The following is a 21,420-nucleotide window of genomic DNA, read 5'->3' on the forward strand; positions in this document are numbered from 1 at the left end:
CTTTTAGATGGTGCATGTTAATTTTGGTGGCACAGGGACAAGGCTCAGAAAAGTACATCGCTGCAACAAAGGGAATACAAATCTGCAGCAAATAATTTTGAAAAAAACAATAGACTTGTGCTATTTACTAGAAACATTGCAGGGGTTGGGTGGGCTGAGAGTCATCTGAATCTCAGCCTTTGTCTTCAACTAGATCTCTTATGAGAATGTAGTCAAGGCATTTAAACTCCTCCTTTGTGGAAAAAATTAATAGTAAAGGAAATTTAGAATGGTAAACATTTACAGTGAAATTACAGCATAAAAAGCTAACATGCCAGAAATGCAATGTTTAAAAAGTGAGAGTGTAAACATTGTTAATTCTGGAGTGTCACATACATCAGTTTTCTTTCACGACTCTATTCAAGCTCATTATACCGAGCTAATTGCCAGGCCATTTTTTTTTCCCAGAAAATAAAGAGACAAATATTCAGCATATAAATGCCTGTGTAAGCCCTGTAATATAGCACAGCTACAATATTCAAACAATTTGGCAAACTCTGAGCACTCACGGTAACTTGCAACCTGGTATATGAAGTAAGCACCACGAATTACAATATAGAATTTGTGACATAATCAGTGTGAGTTTATTAATGTCATATGCAAATGCCATGTTTAAATATTTATCCTTTGGTACCTGCCAACAGGTATTTTCCATTCTAGGGGGAGTACTTGTCTCTTGATTTATGCACATAATGCCTATAACATGAAGCCCAGATACGCATGCAGAAGGAGAGAAAAATACATCCCTGTAGCTACGATTTTTTCTAAGACATTAGTAAGACAAGTGTTTCACTATTTCTGTGCAGGATCCTTAAGCAGAAATTGTGGTGCATGAAACAATCCCAATTTCCAAGGAAAAAATTATAGCCTTTCATTCTCATAGCAGCATGTAACTAAGGTTTAGATGAGTGAACAGATGCATGCAAAAATCAGCCATGAGAATGGAAAACATTCATTTTCACAATCTGCTAAATCTGCTAGGTATGCATGAAACGGAGCCAACGAGATCTCCAGCAGAACGCAATGTCACAGTCTTGGCACAACGGGGAACTTTCTCAGATGCTGCTTGTGCCAGCACTGGCACTTGTACTGTACAGCTGTGTTTAGAGATCACTGAAATATACTGGAATCGCAAAGAGTTAATAATATGACTGCTATTAAAATACATTCTCTCTACTTCCCACTTTTCCAGGAAATTAGATGTGATTTCTTTTCTTATTATTGCACCTACTACTTTACATGAAGTAACAAGTTCAAAAGAGAGATTTTCTGAGTGTCTTTCCCTCTGCAACAATATAAGTCCCTTATCAAACCCTTTCAATGAAAACTCCATGGTGTTGCCTTCACAGCACTTAACATGACCCAAGCTTAGGGACCTCATGCAATGCTGAAAAAGATCCCAAATTTTGTATTATTTTTTTATATTGCTGTTCTTCTAAACCAGAGTAGAAATGAGCATATAATTAGACTGAGTAGATTAGACTGAATTAAAGACTATAGTCAAATCTTCTCTTAAGTAGCAGTTGCTCAGAAATAAGGTTTCTGACTTTTCAAGAGTGAATTATATGTCTTATTCTGTTGAAATGTAGATCTTATCAATTTAACTTCACAGCTGGTGCCCGGCCTCCAAAAGCCTGACTCTCTAAAGCCCAAAGAAAGCAACTGGATTGAGCACCACCCTGTCTCATTTTAGCACACTGAAAACAAGGGCTGTGGGCAAGAAAGGATGTACAGAAAAGCAAGAAGGGAGGAGACCATTCCCTTGAGCGGCAGGCTTCGTCTGACAGCTCCTTTGTGTCAGCTCTTGGCGTGGGAAGCTTGGGCCCTCCCGTTCCTAAAGAAGGCACCTTTAATCTCTTTCCCCCTAAACACGATTGCTTGGAAGTGCTTGGTTTTAGCAGCACCTTCAGGATGAAGACCTTTTTCTGAAGCGATAGAATAGTGATAGGATATAGAAGTGATAGGAGAGGTTTTCTGCAGACGTAGCCTTGTTTTGAGAGGTAGCCTTGACCAGAGTCTTTCCCTTTGGAAACCTGGCAGCTTCACACATAAGGGGAATTTCATAGCTTATCTTTTGGGATCTTGGATAAATTTTAATGGGAAAAAGCATTAAAGGAACTTGTCACATGGCTCCTGGAACCACATGGAGAGTCAAGGATGTCTCCGCACTCCAAGGCTGCCGCTCAAGCGCTTGCATTTATATTTCTTGGCAAAAAAACGCATTTATGTACTCACTCGATTTCCAGAACAGGGTGAAAACCAGATGCCCTTCTTTGCACCATGCAGCTTCCTCACTGGGATGTCTACATGAAAGATACTGTGATGATGTGGTTTATTTTAAGGAGGTGGTTGATTGGTAGCCTACAGTGTTGCCCTTTTCATGCCACACTTTGGAAGGAAAAAAAAATAACTATGAAAGGAGGTGTGCTAGGGCCCAGGCGCTCTGTGAAGTATACCTTCCCTCTGATCTATGACCTGGAGTCGGTCCCCAGAGGCAGGGAGGTAGATGCTGCCAGGCCAGCCCTCGGACTGCTTACAAAACTCTGCTGGAGTCCTGACATGAGGAGGAGGAAAATGAAAGGCATAGTTTAGAAAAAAATACTTTTGTTTAGGCCAGATCTGTGACCTGTGAAGCTGTTTCAAAAGGAGTACACAGCCTCTATCCTTCCTTCAGAGGCTCCATCAAAAGGAATGCCTGGAATCTGCAGCTCCATGCAGCGTAATGTTTCCCTGCGTACTCTTTCCTCTTTGTTAAGCTCCAGTAGCATGCATTACCATTTTGTATCTTCCTCAGTGATTTATTTGTCCTTTACTGGGGTATCCCTCTTTCTTCCCGTTTAAGAAATTTCCAGGGTAATTACTCAGCACCAGACGAATGGACAATTTACTTGTCTAAGTCAGATGCAACACCAGCATCCACTTCTCTGGCTTGTTCTATAATTGGCAATAATGATTTTTAACAATGCTTTGGGGAATAAGTACCCTGCATTTAGGGAGTCCCAGCAAAGTTTGCAAGTTTTTCAATATTGTAATGAAAGGATATGCCTTACACGGTTTTCCTTCTGTGGTGAATGGGATACAAAACCATGTTTTGGGGGTTTTGGGATGCTATGGCATGGGTTATAGAGATGCCTCGCCTAAGTGAAAAACACGTAATTCCCATTCTGTGACAGCCTACTGCAGCCACTTGAAAAAAAAAGCAACAAAAAAATTCTGACTAATTCACTGCAGTTACTGCAAAGCAAGCTCTTTACTGTACATGCTGCGAGGTTACGTTGGCATGCCTATAGCTTGCTACCACGAGACTGACAAATGCTGGGGAACCCGTTTGCACGGTTCAGTGAGTCCATAGGAGAGAATATGGTGAGCAGACTTGGTAAGCCTTGAGAGTGCGAGTCAAGGAAACGTGTAAAGTGCCAAAAGGGAACCGGCAGAACATTACACTTGTATGAAAAGGGAGTAATCTCATTACCAGAGGTGATAACCATTGCACCCTGATGGAAATGCATAATTACTGAAAACAGCTAATCAACTGCAAGAGCAGCAGGGTAGCCAGAAGCTCCTATCTATACCATCTACTGTGCTTAACCCAGTTGAGCTGCTCCTCCTCCTCTACCTTCTACAAAAGGATCGGTAAAACATGCTGCACGTACAGACCCTCACATGTGGGTCAGTGCAGCTAAGTGATAGAGTTCTTCACATTTTTAATCGCAACTAAAACATATATCAGTTCTGTGAAGTTTCCTTCCTAATTCTATAGGATGCTCAAGCATGCCACACTTATAGCTGTTCATTTCATAGCTACATCTGTAGATAAACAGGGTTTGGAATAACAGTGTAACACCCAGCTCCTATTGAAAAAAACAGTGACAGCAAGTTTCTTACCATCAATTTCTGAGAAACCTCTCCTTTAATTTACTAATAGTATATATGGCTACGGGCAATATGAAGTGGTAATTCTCAGGCTAAGGGTAAGGTAAGTTGAATTGTTAATGGGATCTGGGGCCAGCTACGGGAGTGCTCCAGTGTGTGTGCGTGTGTTTAATGAAAAGACGTCTGACTAACAGCAACTGCAGTGGGGCTGTGAACCTCCATGCTTCAGAGGTCCAGGGGACAGAAACTGAGGAGATCAGGGAATCTGGGGCCAGCTACAGGATATACTGACTGTTTAAGACCACGTATGGCTGGTCCGTATTATGTCTGTATAGATATATATTATACAGACATTGTGTGTATATGCATACTACTATACAAAGGGAGCGTATGCAGGACTGGGAACAGGATTTGGCCATCATGTGGTTCATGTTTACTTGAGTCCTGGTAAAGTCACTACTTTCTGACTGTGCTGAATGAAGTGGCTGGCCACTCCGTTTATTTAACGCAGTCAGAAAGTATATACACATATGTATACACACAGACATATATATGTAAATATGTGGATGCATGTGCCTATTTGCAACACTGGCTTGGCCTCACTGATGGTGGAACCGGCTCTAAGGGGCTGCTGGATTCAGCAACCTCTAACACATTGTTTTTTTCTTGTCCTGACCCTTGCAGTCTCTGCCCAGGCACTTCCACCTCACTGATAGTGGAACTGGCTTGAATTGTTTTTCAAACTGCAACAGTTGAGGGAAGAGTACAGAGGCAGGGAAAAAATAGCTGTCAGCAGGTGTAAGTAAAATATATAATTTTCCACTTACAACTAGAAAAGCAGTGAATTGTTTCAAGGTAAGAAAGAGCTGCTCATGGAGATGGCAGGCTGTTAAGCAAAAGCATAAATGAAAATTTCCCTGGTAGTACAGCAGTACCTTTGATGGTACCAGTTTCATGCCTGTTGAGGATCTGATTTCTCGATTAGATTAGTAAACTAGGACTAGAACCACACAGGGACACATGCACTGTGATGTTTGAAAAAAAGCCATAGGCTAAAATGTATAAGCTCTCCCTGGAGCACAGATAGAAATCCAGGTCTCTCTGCTCTTAGGTTCATGCCCTAATCACTGAGCTACAAAGTCAGCTTCAGGCCTAGACTCGCTCTCTGGCCCAGTTAATATCTACTTATTTAAAGCAGGGTGGAGGATGTCTTTACCACAGAAGCGCATGCATACAGATCAGAGTTTTATTTAGCAAGCTGGGTGTTGCTGTCACTCCAGCTAAGGACAAATAGTCCTCTGCTCCCTGCTTCCTGGACAAGTTTTCTAACCACTAGGAAAATCATGCAATCACACAGTCTAATTCAGGTTGGAAGGGGCCACAGGAGACCACCTTGTCCATCCGCCTCCTCAAAGCAGGGCTAACTACTGCTCTACACCAGGTTGCTCATGGCTTCATCCAGCCAAGGCTTGAATACCCCCACAGAGGGAGGATGCACCATTGCTCTGGACAACCTCTTCCAGGGTCTGACCACCTGCATGGGGAAGACTTCTTTCCCTTGTCTCCAGTCAGCATCTCCCCTCATGTAACCTGTGGCCATTGCTCTTGACCTGTTGCTGAGCTCCTCTGAGAAGAGCCTGGCTCTGCCATCCATCCAGCTCTTCTCAGGCAGCAAAGCCTCCATCAAGGCCCCCTCAGCCTTCTCTTCTCCAGGATGAACAAATCCAGCTCCTCAGCCTCTCCTCCTGCACCATGACCAACTTGGTGGCTCTTCCTGGTCTCCCTTGTCCTGGGGTCCACAGCTGGGCACAGCTCCCCCTCCCCGGGAGACCCTCAAAAGCCAAGTGGAGGGGAGGGATCCCTTCCCTGGACCTGCTGGCTGCATCCATGCCAGCACAGCCCTGGAGGTGGTTGGCCACCTTTGCTGCAAGGGCACACCGCTGACCCTGTTCAGCTTGCTGTAAAACAGCACCCAGGGCCTTTTTGGCAGAGGTGCCCGCAGGGAGTCACACCCCTAGCCTGTACTGGTGCATGGGGTTATCCCAGCCCAGTGCCAGGACTTTGTTTTTGATCTTGCCTGCCCCTTCCTCCAGATTGCTTAAGTCCCTCTAAGGGGCAGTCCTGCCATCCAGTCATTCCCCTGCAAAATGGTATCACCACCTGCAAACTGCTGATTGTGCACTCCATTAATCACCCAGGTTGCTGATTAAAATGTTACACAATATCTGTAAAACGCCACTTTTAACCAAGCACCAGTTAGGCTCTGATCTACTCAGCACTATTCTTTGAACTCTACAATCCAGGCAATCTGCCTTTATGGTCCATTTCTCCTCCAGCTGGCTACTAGGATATCATGTCAAAAGCCTTACTAATTTAAAGGTAAAAGACATCCACTGTTCTCCCCTCATCCAAACTGCCAGTCATCTCAAAAGAGAATGCCAATCAGGGTTGTCAGGCACAATTTGCTCCTGACCAGTCCATTCTGGCTAGGTCCTTAGGTGCCTTGAAATACTTTCCAAGAGAACCAGCACCATCACTTCCCTGGAGGCTAGTATGAAGCTGATGTGCCCGCAGTTTCTCACTCTTACCCTTTCTGAAGATGGCTGTAACATTTGCCTTCCTCCAGGCATCAGGAACCTCCTCTAGCCACCACAACCTTTCAACAATGACAGACAGCAGCTTCATGATGACACTAGCCAGCTCCCTCAGCAGCCTCCAGTGTGTCCTGTCCGGTCCCATGGACCATCTTATTTAAGTAGACCATAACTCCATCCTCTACCGCATGTAACATCTCTCCCCCGCCCCGGTTTTGCTTCTAGACACAAGGAAATGACCAGGAAGTGTGACAGCAGACTCTGACTGTGAAGCCTGAGGCAAAGAAAGTATTGAACACCTCAACCTTATCCATGTCCTGCAAGCAAAGGCCACCACTCAGTAGCAGACCTGCATTTTCCCTGGTCTTTCTTGTGTTGCTGATAAAAGTGTTGAAACCTTTGCAGTTGCCCTCCAGGTCCCTCACCAGTTTTGACTGCAGACAGGCTTTGACCTTCCTCATTCTGTCCTTACATGCCCAGGTAATATTTCTCTATTCCTCCTCAGTAGCCCATTCCTGCTTCCATTCCCTGTATGCTTCCTTTTTGTGTTTGAGTTAAATGAAGAGTTTCCTGTTCAGCAAGCTGGCCTCCTGCCATGCCTGCCTGTTCTTCTGCCCTTCAGATTATTTTCTTGCATTTTGAGCAGGTTGTCACTGAACTCTGACCAGCTCTTATGAGCTCACTTACCTTCAGGAGCAGCCTAACATGGGATCAGGCCTGCCTACCAGCTGAAGTCTTACGTCCTTGTCTTCCTCCCTGCCTTGAGGATTGTGAACTCTAGCATCTGACAGCTCCTGCCGTCAAGGCTGCTACTGACTGACAGTTTGTTCTCATTCAGGAGTCCAGCAAAGCATCTCCTCTAGTTAGCTTGTTCAGCACTTGCATGAAAAAATTGTCTTCCATGCACTCCAGAAATCAGGATTGCTTGTGTCCTATCACACTATCCTCTCAGTAGATACTGACATGGTTGAAGTCCTCCACAAGAGTCAGAAACAATTTGAGATTCTTCTTCCAGTTGTTTAAAGAAAACTTTGTCCATGGTCTCTCCTTGATCAGGCACCACCATGATATTCCCTTGTTCTGGCTTCCTCTCTGACCCTTATCGATCAGCTCACAGTGAGCCTGTTACCCATGCCACCATGGATATGACCATTATTTCTTCTTTCCTGTTCTAGCCCTTTTTAAATAAAAAGGCCATGGTTGCTGTGCTTTGCATGTGTCTCCTGTCAGAGTTTGCTAGGCAAGTTTTGATCCCATCTGCTCAAGAGCCTTAGACAGAACATATCTTTCTGATGATAGCCTTGGCATGAGAGAGGCGCTCACAAGTCTATGGGACCAGATGGTATCCACCCAAGGGTACTGAGGGAGCTGGTGGAAGAGCTTGCTAAGACGCTCTCCATTATTTATTATCAGTCCTGGCTAACCGGGGAGGTCCCAGATGACTGGAGGCTGGCCAATGTGATGCCCATCCATAAGAAGGGCTGGAAGGAGGACCCCAGGAACTACAGGCCTCTCAGCCTGACCTCGGTGCCTGGCAAGGTCATGGAACAGATCGTCCTGAGTGCTATTACACAGCATATACAGGACAATCAGGGGATCAGGCCAAGTCAGCATGGGTTTAGGAAAGGCAGATCCTGCTTGACCAACCTGATCTCTTTTTATGACCAGGTGACCTGCCTAGTGGATGAGGGGAAGGCTGTGGATGTAGTATACTTGGACTTCAGCAAAGCCTTTGATACTGTCTCCCACAGCATTCTCCTGGATAAGCTGGTAGCCCATGGCTTGGACAGGTGCACACTTCACTGGGTTAAGAACTGGCTGGATGGCCGGGCCCAGAGAGTGGTGGTGAATGGTACTGCATCCAGTTGGCATTTGGTCACTAGTGGTGTTGCCCAGGGCTCAGTACTGGGCCCAGTCCTGTTTAATCTCTTTATTGATGATCTGGATGAGGGTATTGAGTGCATCCTCAGTAAATTCGCGGATGACGCTAAGTTGGGTGGGAGTGTTGATCTGCCTGAGGGTAGGAAGGCTCTGGAGAGGGATCTGGACAGGTTAAATAGATGGGCTGAGACCAATGGTATGAAGTTCAACAAGACCAAGTGTCGGGTCTCACACTTCGGCCACAACAACCCTATACAGCGCTACAGGCTGGGGGAAGAGTGGTTGGAAAGCGGCCCGGCGGAAAAGGACCAGGGGTTATTGGTGGACAGCTGGTTGAACATGAGCCAGCAGTGTGCCCAGGTGGCCAAGAAGGCCAACAGCATCCTGGCTTGTATCAGGAATAGTGTGGCCAGCAGGACTAGGGAAGTAATTGTCCCCCTGTACTCAGCACTGGTGAGGCCGCACCTCGAGTACTATGTCCAGTTCTGGGCCCCTCACTTCAAGAAAGACACTGAGGTGCTGGAGCGAGTCCAGAGGAGGGCAACAAAGCTGGTGAAGGGTCCGGAGGGTATGACCTGTGAGGAGTGCCTGGGGGAACTGGGATTGTTTAGCCTGGAGAAAAGAAGGCTGAGGGGAGACCTTATCGCTCTCTACAACTGCCTGAAAGGAGGCTGTAGCGAGGTGGTGGTTGGCCTCTTCTCCCAGGCAACTAGCAACAGGACTAGAGGGCATAGCCTCAAGCTGCACCAGGGGAGGTTCAGGTTAGACATTAGGAAAAATTTATTCACAGAAAGGGTTATTAGGCATTGGAATGGGGTACTCAGGGAGGTGGTAGAGTCATCACCCCTGGAGGTGTTTAAGAGAAGACTAGATGTGGCATTTAGTGCCATGGTCTAGCTGTCACAGTGGTGTTAGTTCGAAGGTTGGACTCGATGATCCCAGAGGTTTCTTCCAACCTAGTTGATTCTGTGATTCTGAGACAACAAGCTGCCGGAAGAGGACAGAAGCATTTCTGAGTTTGCACAAAAGCAGACTTTCAAGCACTTAAGAGCACATGCAGGGATTAGCAGTATGGCTGGGAATTGCATTCTTGGATGCAGGTGTCTAAAGTCAACGCAAGGCAACTAAAATTTTAATGATCAGAAAGTACAATATGCTCCAGTGCTAAGGACAGTTCAAAATACCTGACACTCTGAAGGTATATAATGAAGTAAGAATAAAGTCTCTTGTTCATTAAGTCTATTGATTCTGGCTGGGTAAAGAAGAAAAGAGGACAGAGCAGGTTGCAATCATGGTATCATGATAACCACTGACAATGAAATGAGGGAAGAAAATGGATAAGTCTGTGTGCATTGGAGATAGGAGAAGGACATGTCTGCCTGACCAATTTGATGGCCTTTTATGACAAAATAACTGGCTACATGGACAAAGAGAGAGCAGCAGATGTAATACACCCTGACTTTAGAGGGCATGGCATTTTCATCTGGAAGCTGAGAAAATAGGGGCTAGAGGAATGGACTATTAGATGGGTTGAAATCTGGCTGGATAGCTGAGATTGAAGGATAGTTACCCCTGGCTCAATGACTAGTTGGCAGCCGGTAACAAGAGGAGAACCCCAGGCTTTGATACTAGGGCTGAATTTATCCAGCATCTTCTGCATCAACCTCAGTGATGACACAGAATGAGCCCTGAGCAAATTTTCCAGTGACACCAAATTAGAGGGACATGACTTGTAGAGTTTCAGTCCAGAGGCACCATGAGAAACTCAAGGACTGGGCCAACAGGAGAACCAGGAAGTTCAGCAAGGAGAAGCAAGAAGTTGTGCAGTGGGGACTGGAAAACCCCACACGTCTGCCTAGCCAAAAGTGACATGCTACAGATTGCGCTTGCTGAAAGGGGTCTGGGGCTTTTGTGGGTGGCAACCTGAATGAGGGCCAGCAAGGGAATGGTGTGCTCTCACTGCAAACAAGGCAAACTGCACCCTGGACTACATCAGGAGGAGCACGGCCAGAAGATTAAGGAGGTTATTGTCCCCTTTTACTCAGCACGGGTGAAGCTGCACCTGGAGTACGATCTCCAGCCTTGGCTACCTACTTCAAGAGAGGTATTGAGAAACTGTGGAGGGCAGTCAAGATGTGAGAAAGCTTTTGACACTGCTGCACATAACAACCTCAAAGGAAACGTGCTAATGTGGAAACCTACCTTCAAAGAGTAGCAACCAGAATTCAACTGAGCACCTCTCCTGGAAGGTGAAGGGGCACAATTTCAATATTTTCATTAACAACTTGGGTAGTGCAAGAGAGATTAGATTTTCAGTATCTTCAGAGACCTGCAATTTGTAGGGAGATGCAAAGATATTTTCAGACTAGGGAGACAGTAAAAAGCGAAAAAGATAGAACACCACCACATATAAGACAGAGACATAGAGGCAGAAACAATGCTGAAAAGGCACTAAGTTGAAGTGAATGACTGCCACCAATGCAGTGTTATTACAAAAAAGACAAAGCTAATTCTGGAAATGTATTAACAGAAACATCATATATAATAAAATAGGAAGTAATTGCACTGTTTTATGTTGCACTTATAAAAGCTCAGTTGAAATATGCAGTTCTGGGGACCAGAAATGAAAAAAGATTGGAGAAAGTTCACAAGCTTACAAGAAGACTGATGAGATGTTCAGGCACCTCCTGTTAGAAAAAGCTGAAGGATATGCAGTCACTTTCACTGAAAAGAGAAAATCTATAGGAGACATTAATAACAATTCAATACACAGACTAATGTTTTATAGGAGAGGGTTACAGGCTTCTGCTTTTCTTTCTGTAAGTGGTCATGGACAACAAAATCCATCTCGTTTGCTGAAAATAACATTTAAGTTAAATCATTAGAAAATCCTGAGTAGACATTAAGGGGACCAGAGACATCTGTGGGCACTCTCTACAACTAGTTACAGAAACATCCATCAGGGTGCTTTGGAAAGGCTTCATCCTTCTTCAGATCAGGGGGCTGAACTAGATGACGACAGCTCCTCCAGCTCAATACTTCTGTACCCTAGAAAACCCTCCAACAAATGATCCCAAATGGAGGTCCTGCCAGATACGTTTATTAGTAGAACAAAAAAAGACACAACTCAATAAATGCTCTGCTTCACTCAAGGAGTCAGGCTTGATAGCCACGGCAGATTTACTATACATATCAACTTTACTAAGCACTTGGCAGAGTTCTGGGTGTGAAAAAGTCAGCAGCTGACAAGTCGGGAGCTTCCTGCGTGTAACTTGCCCATTTAAAAGGTAGCACAAGTCCTCTTTTCTTGAACAGTGAGAGTCAAAGAAGGGCCTATAGGCAGCCCTGTGTGAAACCCCAGGCAAGACTTCTTTGAGCTGAGAAGCTGCTGCTTTGTGCCACCGTCCCTCAGCAGGGCCTCTGTTGCTTCACTAGTGTTTCCTCACACCCTGTCCTTCACTTACCAACTCCTGGACCACACCAGAAAAGAGACTCCTTATCTCCAGCTTCAGCTGGAGTGTGCCACACCCAGCTCACAGAGGTCCCCTGTGCCACCCCCTGGTCTTCAGTGCTCAGAAGTACATGTTAAATATGCATAATACGCATTATGATTATGTTTTTTGACCCCAGTCAGGATGGCAGGAGGCTGCTTGCCAAGACCACATGGCCTGAAAAAGGCAACCTTGTGGGTCTGCTCTCTCTTAACCACACAGCTCTGAGAAAGCTCAGAGCTTCAATGGCAAAAGAAGGGGGAGGTCTCTGAGACCCCTTTGACCCGCTGGCTGTGCTTATGGCAAAGTGTTGTCGCTCTTCCTGCAGGGAACGTCACCCCCAGGAGGGCAGGAGCCACTCAGCGCTTTGCTGTGTAACACCAAATACACCTCTATGAAGAGATGGACGTAGGAAGAGGTGACGCCTGCTGACCAGGATTCAGGATCGCCATCACAGGCTAAAAGCCAGTTGCTCTTCCTGCTAGTTTCTGTCAAGTCACATCAAGTGCTATTCAGAGGTTGCTCAGTGCATGAATTCCTCCCAGCTACAAAATCAAGCATGTGTGTGCAGGGCTACTTGTAGCAGCCTCAAGCACTGAAACCCATGACCCGCCATCACATTTCTGGGCATTTCTTTTTCTTCTCAGCAATTCCATTTTACCTCACCGATGATAAGCAAATTTGACAACATGAAGCCAAATTCTGAGATCAGGTGCCCTGACTGGCAATGCTTAGGTGCTGCTGCCGCTATTTTTCACATGCTGGCCCTGAACGAGCTTCTACAAAGCATCTACTTTAGAAAAACACATACTCAGATGCAAGAGTGCCAGGTGGCACAGCCAAGCATCCCTCACCCCTCCCTTCCCGTTCAGTGAGCTCTTTCACAGCCAAGCAGCAGGAGGTCACAGTAGGGGCAGGGTAACCTGGAAGATGAAAGGTGCTCTGCTCAGTAATCACATCACCCCCTCGCATCTCCATCTCTCTCTTCCAGAGACTGGAGGCAGATGATGAGTGTCTAGCCGGGTAATGTGGATGCAACTCCTTGGTCATATAACGCTGTCTTCCCACATAATCTTTCTTCAATTCTCATTTGATAGCTGCTTCATCTGCCTTGTCATCATATGAAAAATGAAGAGCTAAACCTATTTACACAAGCTGAGGAGCTAACCAAATGTTTTAAAACCAACCCAAGTCTTATTGGCCAAATCTGTATACTTTCCAACCCAGACAGCGAAGCTGGAAACAAACTCTAAAATGCTATAGGATTGCTCATTACTTAAGGGGGAAGGAAAGACAGGTCCTTCATCTAAGGACCATGTGCTTCTGGGAGACATCAAATTCATGTCTTTCCTGATGTGAGAAATGATAGGCACATTCTACTCCCATTTCTCCGAAGGTGCCCAGCACCTCAGAGGGCTGTGGCAATGGCTAAAAGATACCTGCATGCTTTAAAGCACCAGGCTTACGGACTGTTGCATACTTCTACATACAGAAAGATAATGTAAAAAAATCATTTGGGGGACAGATTTTTGAAAAAGAGCCACAACAGAGGGCAAGCAACTATTTCCAGCTCCCACCAGGGTTCATTATTGTTGGTGCAACATGCACACAACAGGGGATAAATCCTGGTCCTGTTGACGCCAAATGGTGTGAGTTTTCCCACTGACATAATGGTGCCAAGGTTCTTCCTCATGGCACTAACTTCAGAGGAGGACAGTTTGGCAACTTAGAAATTTCACGCTATTTCCATAGCTTAGATGTTGTTATGTGCTGTGCAATGTAAAGTCTATGCTGCACAACCATGATTTAAGAAAGCCCTTAAGGCAGTCACAGCCACACCTCTGGTAATGGATTTAACCACAGCGATGATTGCCATACCCACATGCTCTGGCAGAAAAGATGCTCAGTAAAAATGTAAGCCAGTAAGTAATAATGGTTAAAGTAGCAACCCACAAGTAGGAAAAATGCAGCATTTCAAAAGCACCAAACCGAGAACCAACCTGTGAAGCCATGTATTATGTTTGCAAAGCCACAGTTAAATCTCTGATAACAAAACCCCAGTCTGACAGTGACTCAGATTTAGTTCTGCTTTACTTGAACCAAGAAACTGGGAGGCTGGAAGGCAAAGTTAGAACAAATTGTTTCAGTTTAGCTCTCATTAGTAATTAATGAAATTCTCTATTTGATAAGAAGGAAGAAATTTGTGAGACAAGATGGCAGCCAATAGATACTGTTACAGTAAAATCTGTACTGGGTCAACAACACTGAGTATGATGTCGCTAAATCTGGAAGAAATTCTTTGGCATGTTTTTGTGACTGATAAGTTTATCAAGTGGATTCCTCTTAACCCTCCACACAACTAAATACTACTTTCATTATTCCTATGCTGGAGCTGTGAATAAGAGCTCAGATTCTAAACACAGAGCTTTTAAAATAATTTACAGGAGATGTGTATTTCGCAGTTTTAAGTAATAAAAGGTTTGCTCCACAACTGTGATAGGGACAAAGATTTTTTAATTGAAATATGACATGGCATATACCCTTATGGCTATTTAGTCTATCAATGCCTAGAATAAGATATTGCAAGACAAGCAAGTGCAGTGACCCACTCACCTCCTGTACCACTGCCTACAGCAGTTGTCCTCTAACTGTCCTTCCAGGTATGTAAGAACTTCATCAGGGTCTTTGCGGCACAGCTTTATGGGCCTGGTCAGTAAAGGGACGAGTGTTTCTTCTGCAGTGCTGCCAGTCCTTGGCTCCTGTAGCATCTAGCTGGAATTCAAAGACCTCAGCCCTCAGGGCAAGGGAAGGCCTTCGTGGCTATCCCACGCTCATGTTGGATAACTGTGAATTAGTCACAAGGCATGTATAGATCAACGTGTGAGCTAACATATGAATTACCAGTTGTGGAGCCTTTTCCTACCCAGTGTATTTCTTTTGTAATTGAGGCAGAACATGGCCACTCCCAGATTTCATTTCTCATGCATATTTCACTCCATTTCTCCTTCCTGCAGTATTTGTGCCATTTATCTTGTCCTATATTCACTTTCCTTTTTTTCCTGCTTTTGGGAAAAGCATCTAATATCCCTGTAGCATTAGTTTTTCTTTGTTAATGTCAAAAAATGTTAATCCGTGAAGACTTGCTTCCTAGATAATGTTAATTCAGCTGCCAGTTTCATAATAGGATTATGTTTTCCAGGATTTAAAAATCCCACTTGTTAGCTACAAAACAGACTTCTACTAACAGCTATAAAATCTAATTTAATCCCTATTGGCATTAACTAAATAGCTGAGGTATAATTTCTGTCTAGCTGCACTTAACACCCTGCTATTGCCATAAATATATAAAATCCCCTTTGAAGTTATAAAAGAAACTGTTCAGTAGGATAAACAGGGTCTCATGAGTCCAATCATACGCTATCTCCAAGGCATAACAAATGTTGTTTACATATTGTAAGGATTTTGTGGACAGTTTATTTAAATAGATTCACCCATGTTTACATGTCTTAATTTGCCCTTTTTCTCAAGAAAATGCATACTAAATTATGATCTATAATTATTCTATCTAAAAATAATTGGTTAACGAGTGGAAGATGATTTGGTCTGTGTGGAATCAAAGTTTAAAATGTAACCAAATAACCTGACTAAGCTGGAAGAAAATACCAATTTGTTCAACATATCCCCTTTTAACGCACAATTGCACTGTGAAACCTTAGAAGATGAAGTTATCTCAAGCCTGGCATAGGAGCAGCTATTTCGAGGCAATCTAGTAAGAGACTGTAACAAGTAAGGAGGAAAGAATGAGCAAGCCATGGTTTATAATCATCCTAAAATGAACAGACAGAATCTTTACAACCATTTGCTCCCAAATGAGGAACACCACAAGGATTTATGATCTTCTGGAGCTCAGTGATCAGAAATGAAGAACAATACTTACAATTCTTTTCTCCCAACCTTAAAGAGATAATAACTGGCAAGTACATTGTTCTGGAGAGGGTGGTCCTAATGCACTGCAGTGGAGGAAGGACAGCAAAGAGAGCTATTACAATGATACACAGTAGACAGCAGTATGTTATGCAGCCATTCAGGAGTTGAAACAGAAATCTCAGAGCAGCCAAGCTCCTTTAAAGGTAGAAATCGTAGTCAAATTCAGAGAACACTAGGATTTTATTTATACTTTCAGAAAAGGTGCAAAGTGCTGACCAGACTCCACGGTCAGCTTATCACTTTTCTTATTGATAAACAAGAAGACAGATCATAATCTCCCTTGTGATATTCGCAGCCAAAAGGAAACAGGGGCAACCTCAGCAGAGCAGCTTACAATAACACCCAAATCTGTAGTATGCTGGATTTGAAGATGTATGCATTTGTCTTTGGAGACAGAGGTATAATATACTTTGTCCAATGCACTTAGGTGTGCTAACAACTGCACGTTCCATACATACATAAAAACCACTGCCAAAACAGCAACTTTCAGATGCAGCCAGGTGTGTTGACTTACCCAAAATGAAGAAAAAAAAATGGCATGTTTTTTGCTTTTTTGCAAAAGCATTCCTTGGTTGGAAGCCCAAACTCTGGGCATGGCAATATGCAACCTGGGGACACATTAAGACCTTTTGTGCCCCTGGAGCCTGTTGCATACTACGTAGACAGCAGAGCTATGCAGGTTTAGATGTGAGTAAACAAATGCTTGCACTTCCTAATGATCTGTCCCCACTTATTATGGCTTTTACAATAGGGACTAGAAAAATCACAGGAGTTGTGTATCGTGTTCTATTCTGGTACGCGAGTGCGCAATGAATTCATGGCTCTGGATGCTCTCCAGTTTCAGTAAGCCAGAGATGTGCTTTTGTAGCTATTTTGGGTACCAGCCGGTTCCATGAAAGTCTATTATTTTGGTGTATAAAGCACTGTTTTACATAGTCTTTTCACAATTGAGAGAAGAAAGTAATTCACAGAATATATAAAAACCAGGGCCTTAGGCAATGTGTTTTGTCTTCTGTTGAACAGAGATAAATTACTCCACTCTAAGTTGAAGGAACAGCATGGCATGGGTTTAGTTCATGGTGGAAATAAAAGGTTGGTTTTAGATGGTTCTATGCTTATTTCGGGAATAGTGTGTCCTGCAACTAGCACAGCACACATGCCTTCAATTCAATATATAGCGGTGTATAGGAGGAAACAGCTCAAAGTCCTGAAGGGCTTAATCCTGAATTACTCATTTAGACACAAATGTCCTTCCTAATTCATTGTGAAATGTTATCTGAATAAGGACTGCAGAATCTGCAGCACCATAAATATTGTGGAATCCTGCTAACTGGACATACAGTGGAAGGAAATGAGGCTTCCACATAGGTACTGAGTGCTAGGATCCTTTTCTCTGGTCTCCAGAAGAATAATAGATGAAACCAAAGGTACAGAGGTTAAATATCATGCTTTCAGCTGACACCAGCCAAGGTTTCCAAGCCTAACCATGAACACACACATCCCCTTCCTCACCTGCAACTTCCATGTGTACAGCTATGCTGTTCCACCATCTGACATCAAAAATTCCTTTTTCTTACCCAGCATCCTGCCACAGTTCCTTGTTTTGCTACCTAATAATACTACTAAACCCCAGGTAAACAGTTAATGTTCAAATAGTTTGGTAAAATAAACCACAAATTTTGCTCATCATCTTTTGAGTATCTCTAAGATTTCCCCCACTCCTCACCATCCTGGGACAGGTCCAGCTTTGATGGCATCAACGGACTGGGAAAAGTACCATGCATTTCCACCTTCCCTTACCTACCTATCTTACCTAAATTAGACCAAAGGTCCACTGAGACCACTACTTTGACTCTGACTATACAGATACTTATTAGAAAAGTTTAACAAAGAAGCAAGTGCTGTATTCTCTGTGTGTCCTACCACTTTCTGATCCTGTCCCTGTTAATGGAGTCCGGGGGGTTCCTCATGCTTGGCTTGCCTCTCTGTTTTCAAAACGTGGCCCTTGCAATGTGGAAGAATAAGCAGAGTGGATTGCTGGTTACGAGCACAATGGAGTCTTAGATTCAAGACTAGGTTTCGAGATTGATTTCAATAGAAACTTGGACATACAAACATTTTCTGCCAGCTCAAGGCCAACAAAAAGGCAAAGGAGACCTTGAGTGCTGAGAACCCCTGTGACTGCGATCTGGGCAGTATCTTTATGTTTTGCTCACCCCCCAATGCCACTGCAGCCCTGTAAACACAACCCAACACGTGGCTCTGCATACAAACAAAAGTCTGCGCAAATTTGATCCAACAGATTGTTTCTAAGCTACACGTGTATACTGAAATTTTGTATTGGCTTGATTTTCTGTAGCACACTTGAAACTCAATGGCTCCCTTCAAACTAAGTGCTAGATGCTCACTGGCTGTGCAGCCAGATCCTTCCTGCTATGAAAACAGATGAAACATTGAAAACTGGTCCAGAAATGTGTAGCAATACATGACCTCTAGTTCTGCAATTACCTTCACCACCCAGGTGTGCTGATGTGCCTGTGGACAGTAGACTGCGCACAAAGAGTTGAAGTACTGTGAATTCCAAGTCATACAAGCATTAACTGTATGTTTTAAAATATTCTCCCAGGTCTATTAATGTATTTCTGCCTGAAATCCCTATTAATACTGAGGCCAAGACATTTTCCCTAAAGTTCATAGACACCGTTCTGTCAGTAGTAATAGTTTTATCAGAACATGTCCAAGTCAAACTTAATTGGATACATCTGAATCAGTGGAAAAGAAATAACTGGCAATTCAAAGGCTCTGCTCGAAGACACAGAGGCATTACTGAGCTCATTAAGAAGAAAATTGCTGAATATTGCAATTGTCCTTGTGAATCCTCAAAATCTTTATGTAAGGAGGATGATTGGCTTGTAGAGTAAAACAATAGGAACAAAAACTTTTATTGTCACACTTACCACTCAGGAGTGGCAGTTCTTCCAGGACCATGGTGGGATTAATAAGGAAATGAAAACACTTTACAACTTCCATAAAAATGTATATTCATCAGAACTCTTCAAGGATCAAAAAGGCCTTGCAGAGTTTCACTGTACAGTTCAGCTTCCCTACAATAAACCAGAGAGACTTTTAGACTCCCCGATTCCTACAGAAGAAATTTCCCATGCTACTGAGACTTTTAATAATGGTAAGCCACTGGGGAAAGCAGCATTCCCATTTTAATTTTGTGGCATCTTTTGGAAAGAAGTCACCCTACTATGCACCTGTGTACATTTAATCATTCTCTACACACTTTATCAGCAAGCCTTCTCCCTGTAGGAGGAATACAATTAGGTACAGTACTAATTTATTATAAATAAAGCAAAGACCTGGTAAAATAACCTAGTTATCAATGTTTCATGCAACTGTGCCTATGAAGTACTAGCTAACATTCTCACTATGAGCCTAGAGAAATACCTGTGGCATTGATAAATCCTAACCAACTTGGCTTTATTAAAAAAAAAAAAGACTATCATCGCATAACCCAGGAAAACTGTTGATTTTAATTGAAGTGGACTTATGGAAACCAACTGCAGCTTTTTTCCACTGATACTGTAATAGCCTTCAATAATATCAATAAGGAAATGCATGTTCAATAAGGAAAGCCTCTATGGATTTTTTTTGTATACCATGCTGACCCATTTTATGTATTATCTCCGCCCCTAAATTTGTCGAAGTGTTATTTTATATGCAAGAGTCTCTTCTCATCAGTGATAAGGAATAAAAAGGTCAGAAGGCCTCAGATTAGGGGAAAAATTGGTAGGCAAGGATGCTCGCTTGCTAGCGTGCTGTTTGTTCTGACCCAGGATCAGATCACTAGAGAGAGGGAGGAGGCACATCCTCGTGGAGAGAAATCTCCATAAAATCAGCATGTATGCGGATGATCTGCTCTTAACTGTAATGAACCCAGTGTCAGCTCTTACGTATGTGTTATTCATAATGAACAGTTTGAAAAGTGGTCAGGCTTTAATCCTATTTTTTAAAAACAGATGATTCAAAAGAATTAATTGATTTTTTTTTTTCTTCTGTGTCACAGTACAGTGTTGATCTTTTAAGTGGCTACAAGATATTAAGTAAGAAGAAATTTATGCTATGACCCTAAGAGGCCATGCTGTGGATAAGCAAAATAGGTCTTTCCCTATCTATCCTCTTAGCCCAACCGAACTTCCCCTCGCTGCTGAGGGGAGCAGGGAGAGCAGAAGAAGCTCAGGAGCTGCCGTTTCCCCTTTTGAGGAAGGGATGTGAGGAAAGGACAGAGCTGAGGCTTCCTCTTGCCCAGCTTCTCTTGCTCAAGTGCTGGAGGAGAGAGCAACTTCTTTCTAGAAAAGACAAAGCGATACAATCACGATTCACAGCAGAAAGGGCTTAGGAATTTAAACCCTAATTGGTCCTACATTGTTTTACAGAGCAGCCCTGACTATCAATAACTTCTTGGATGAATGAGATTTATTTAGTTCCAGAGAAACAAAAATAAAATTTCCTATTTTCAAGTGTTTCATGTCAGAGGACTGCACAGATGTTTCCCAGCCATATGTACACACCAAGGGATTGTTGTTACACACCTCTGATACAAAAAACGTGAGGAGGGGGAACATGGGGTATTTGTTTAATAGGTTAATTATACACTAGCATTCCCCATTGTCCTGGTTTCATTGGGATTTGGTTTCAGTTTGTGGCCAGCCATGGTGATCAAGGCCCTCAGCAGCTAAATCCAGGGCAGCTGACCCTGGCTGGCCCACAGGTGTGTTCTATATCATTGACATCAAGCTCACTATAAAAGAGAGGGTTTGCTGGAAAGAGGTGTTTTTTTTTTCCCCCCCCTGATTTCTTTGCCTTTCCTCTGCTCTCTATCTTCCTCATTGTGATTCCTAGAGCAACTTGCCAGTGATCTGTGGATGAGTATACTTTTGTCTGTTTTGTGTTGTCATTTATACTGATTTCTTAATTTCATTAAATCTGGTTAAATTCAACCTACAAGTCTCCCTCCTTTTCCCAATTCCCTTCCTCATTTGGGGAAGGGACATTGGGTGAGAGAAAAACTGCATTGTTTAGCCCTGGGTGTGGGCTAAATGAAGACACCCATGGAAAGAAAAGGCCAAGTTCTAGCCCCTTCAAGATTTGCCTGAGATAATTTTCATAGGTCATCTTTGGCAGAAGGGACTGTGCCCTGGCTGGCCTGATGGCAGGGGAGCTCTCTGACTAAAGAAAGCTACAGAGTAAGGTGCCTTATATCCCAATAATTGAAAACCATCCTATGGACCTCAGTGAAGATAAAGCCACTAATAGCACTGGTTTGGAGGCATCAAAATGCTTTGAACTCTTGTCAAGGACTCGGAAAGAGGCATAAACACTACAGTAGCTGCTCCAACTGGTCTCTTGCTAGGCTGACCTGGCAGCTAACATCTCCTGGGTGCTCTGAAGAATAGAAGCACTGAAGACAGGATCCTGCTGGAAAAAGTGCTGTTATAGAAAAATCTCTTGTAAGGGTGGTAAACCTACAAGACCCAGGGGAACTAACT

The 21,420-nt window shown here is 43.6% G+C and overlaps 2 protein-coding genes across 7 annotated transcripts in view; both read right to left on the reverse strand.

Moving 5' to 3' along the window:
- Nucleotides 1-21,420, reverse strand: part of PCCA (propionyl-CoA carboxylase subunit alpha) — a 566,570-nt gene that overhangs the window by 465,896 nt on the left and 79,254 nt on the right. The gene's annotated exons all lie outside the window — the stretch shown is intronic.
- Nucleotides 1-21,420, reverse strand: part of CLYBL (citramalyl-CoA lyase) — a 179,892-nt gene that overhangs the window by 61,499 nt on the left and 96,973 nt on the right. The window lies entirely within an intron of this gene.

This window comes from Nyctibius grandis, chromosome 2, assembly GCF_013368605.1.
Source record: "Nyctibius grandis isolate bNycGra1 chromosome 2, bNycGra1.pri, whole genome shotgun sequence".
NCBI lineage: Eukaryota > Metazoa > Chordata > Aves > Nyctibiiformes > Nyctibiidae > Nyctibius > Nyctibius grandis.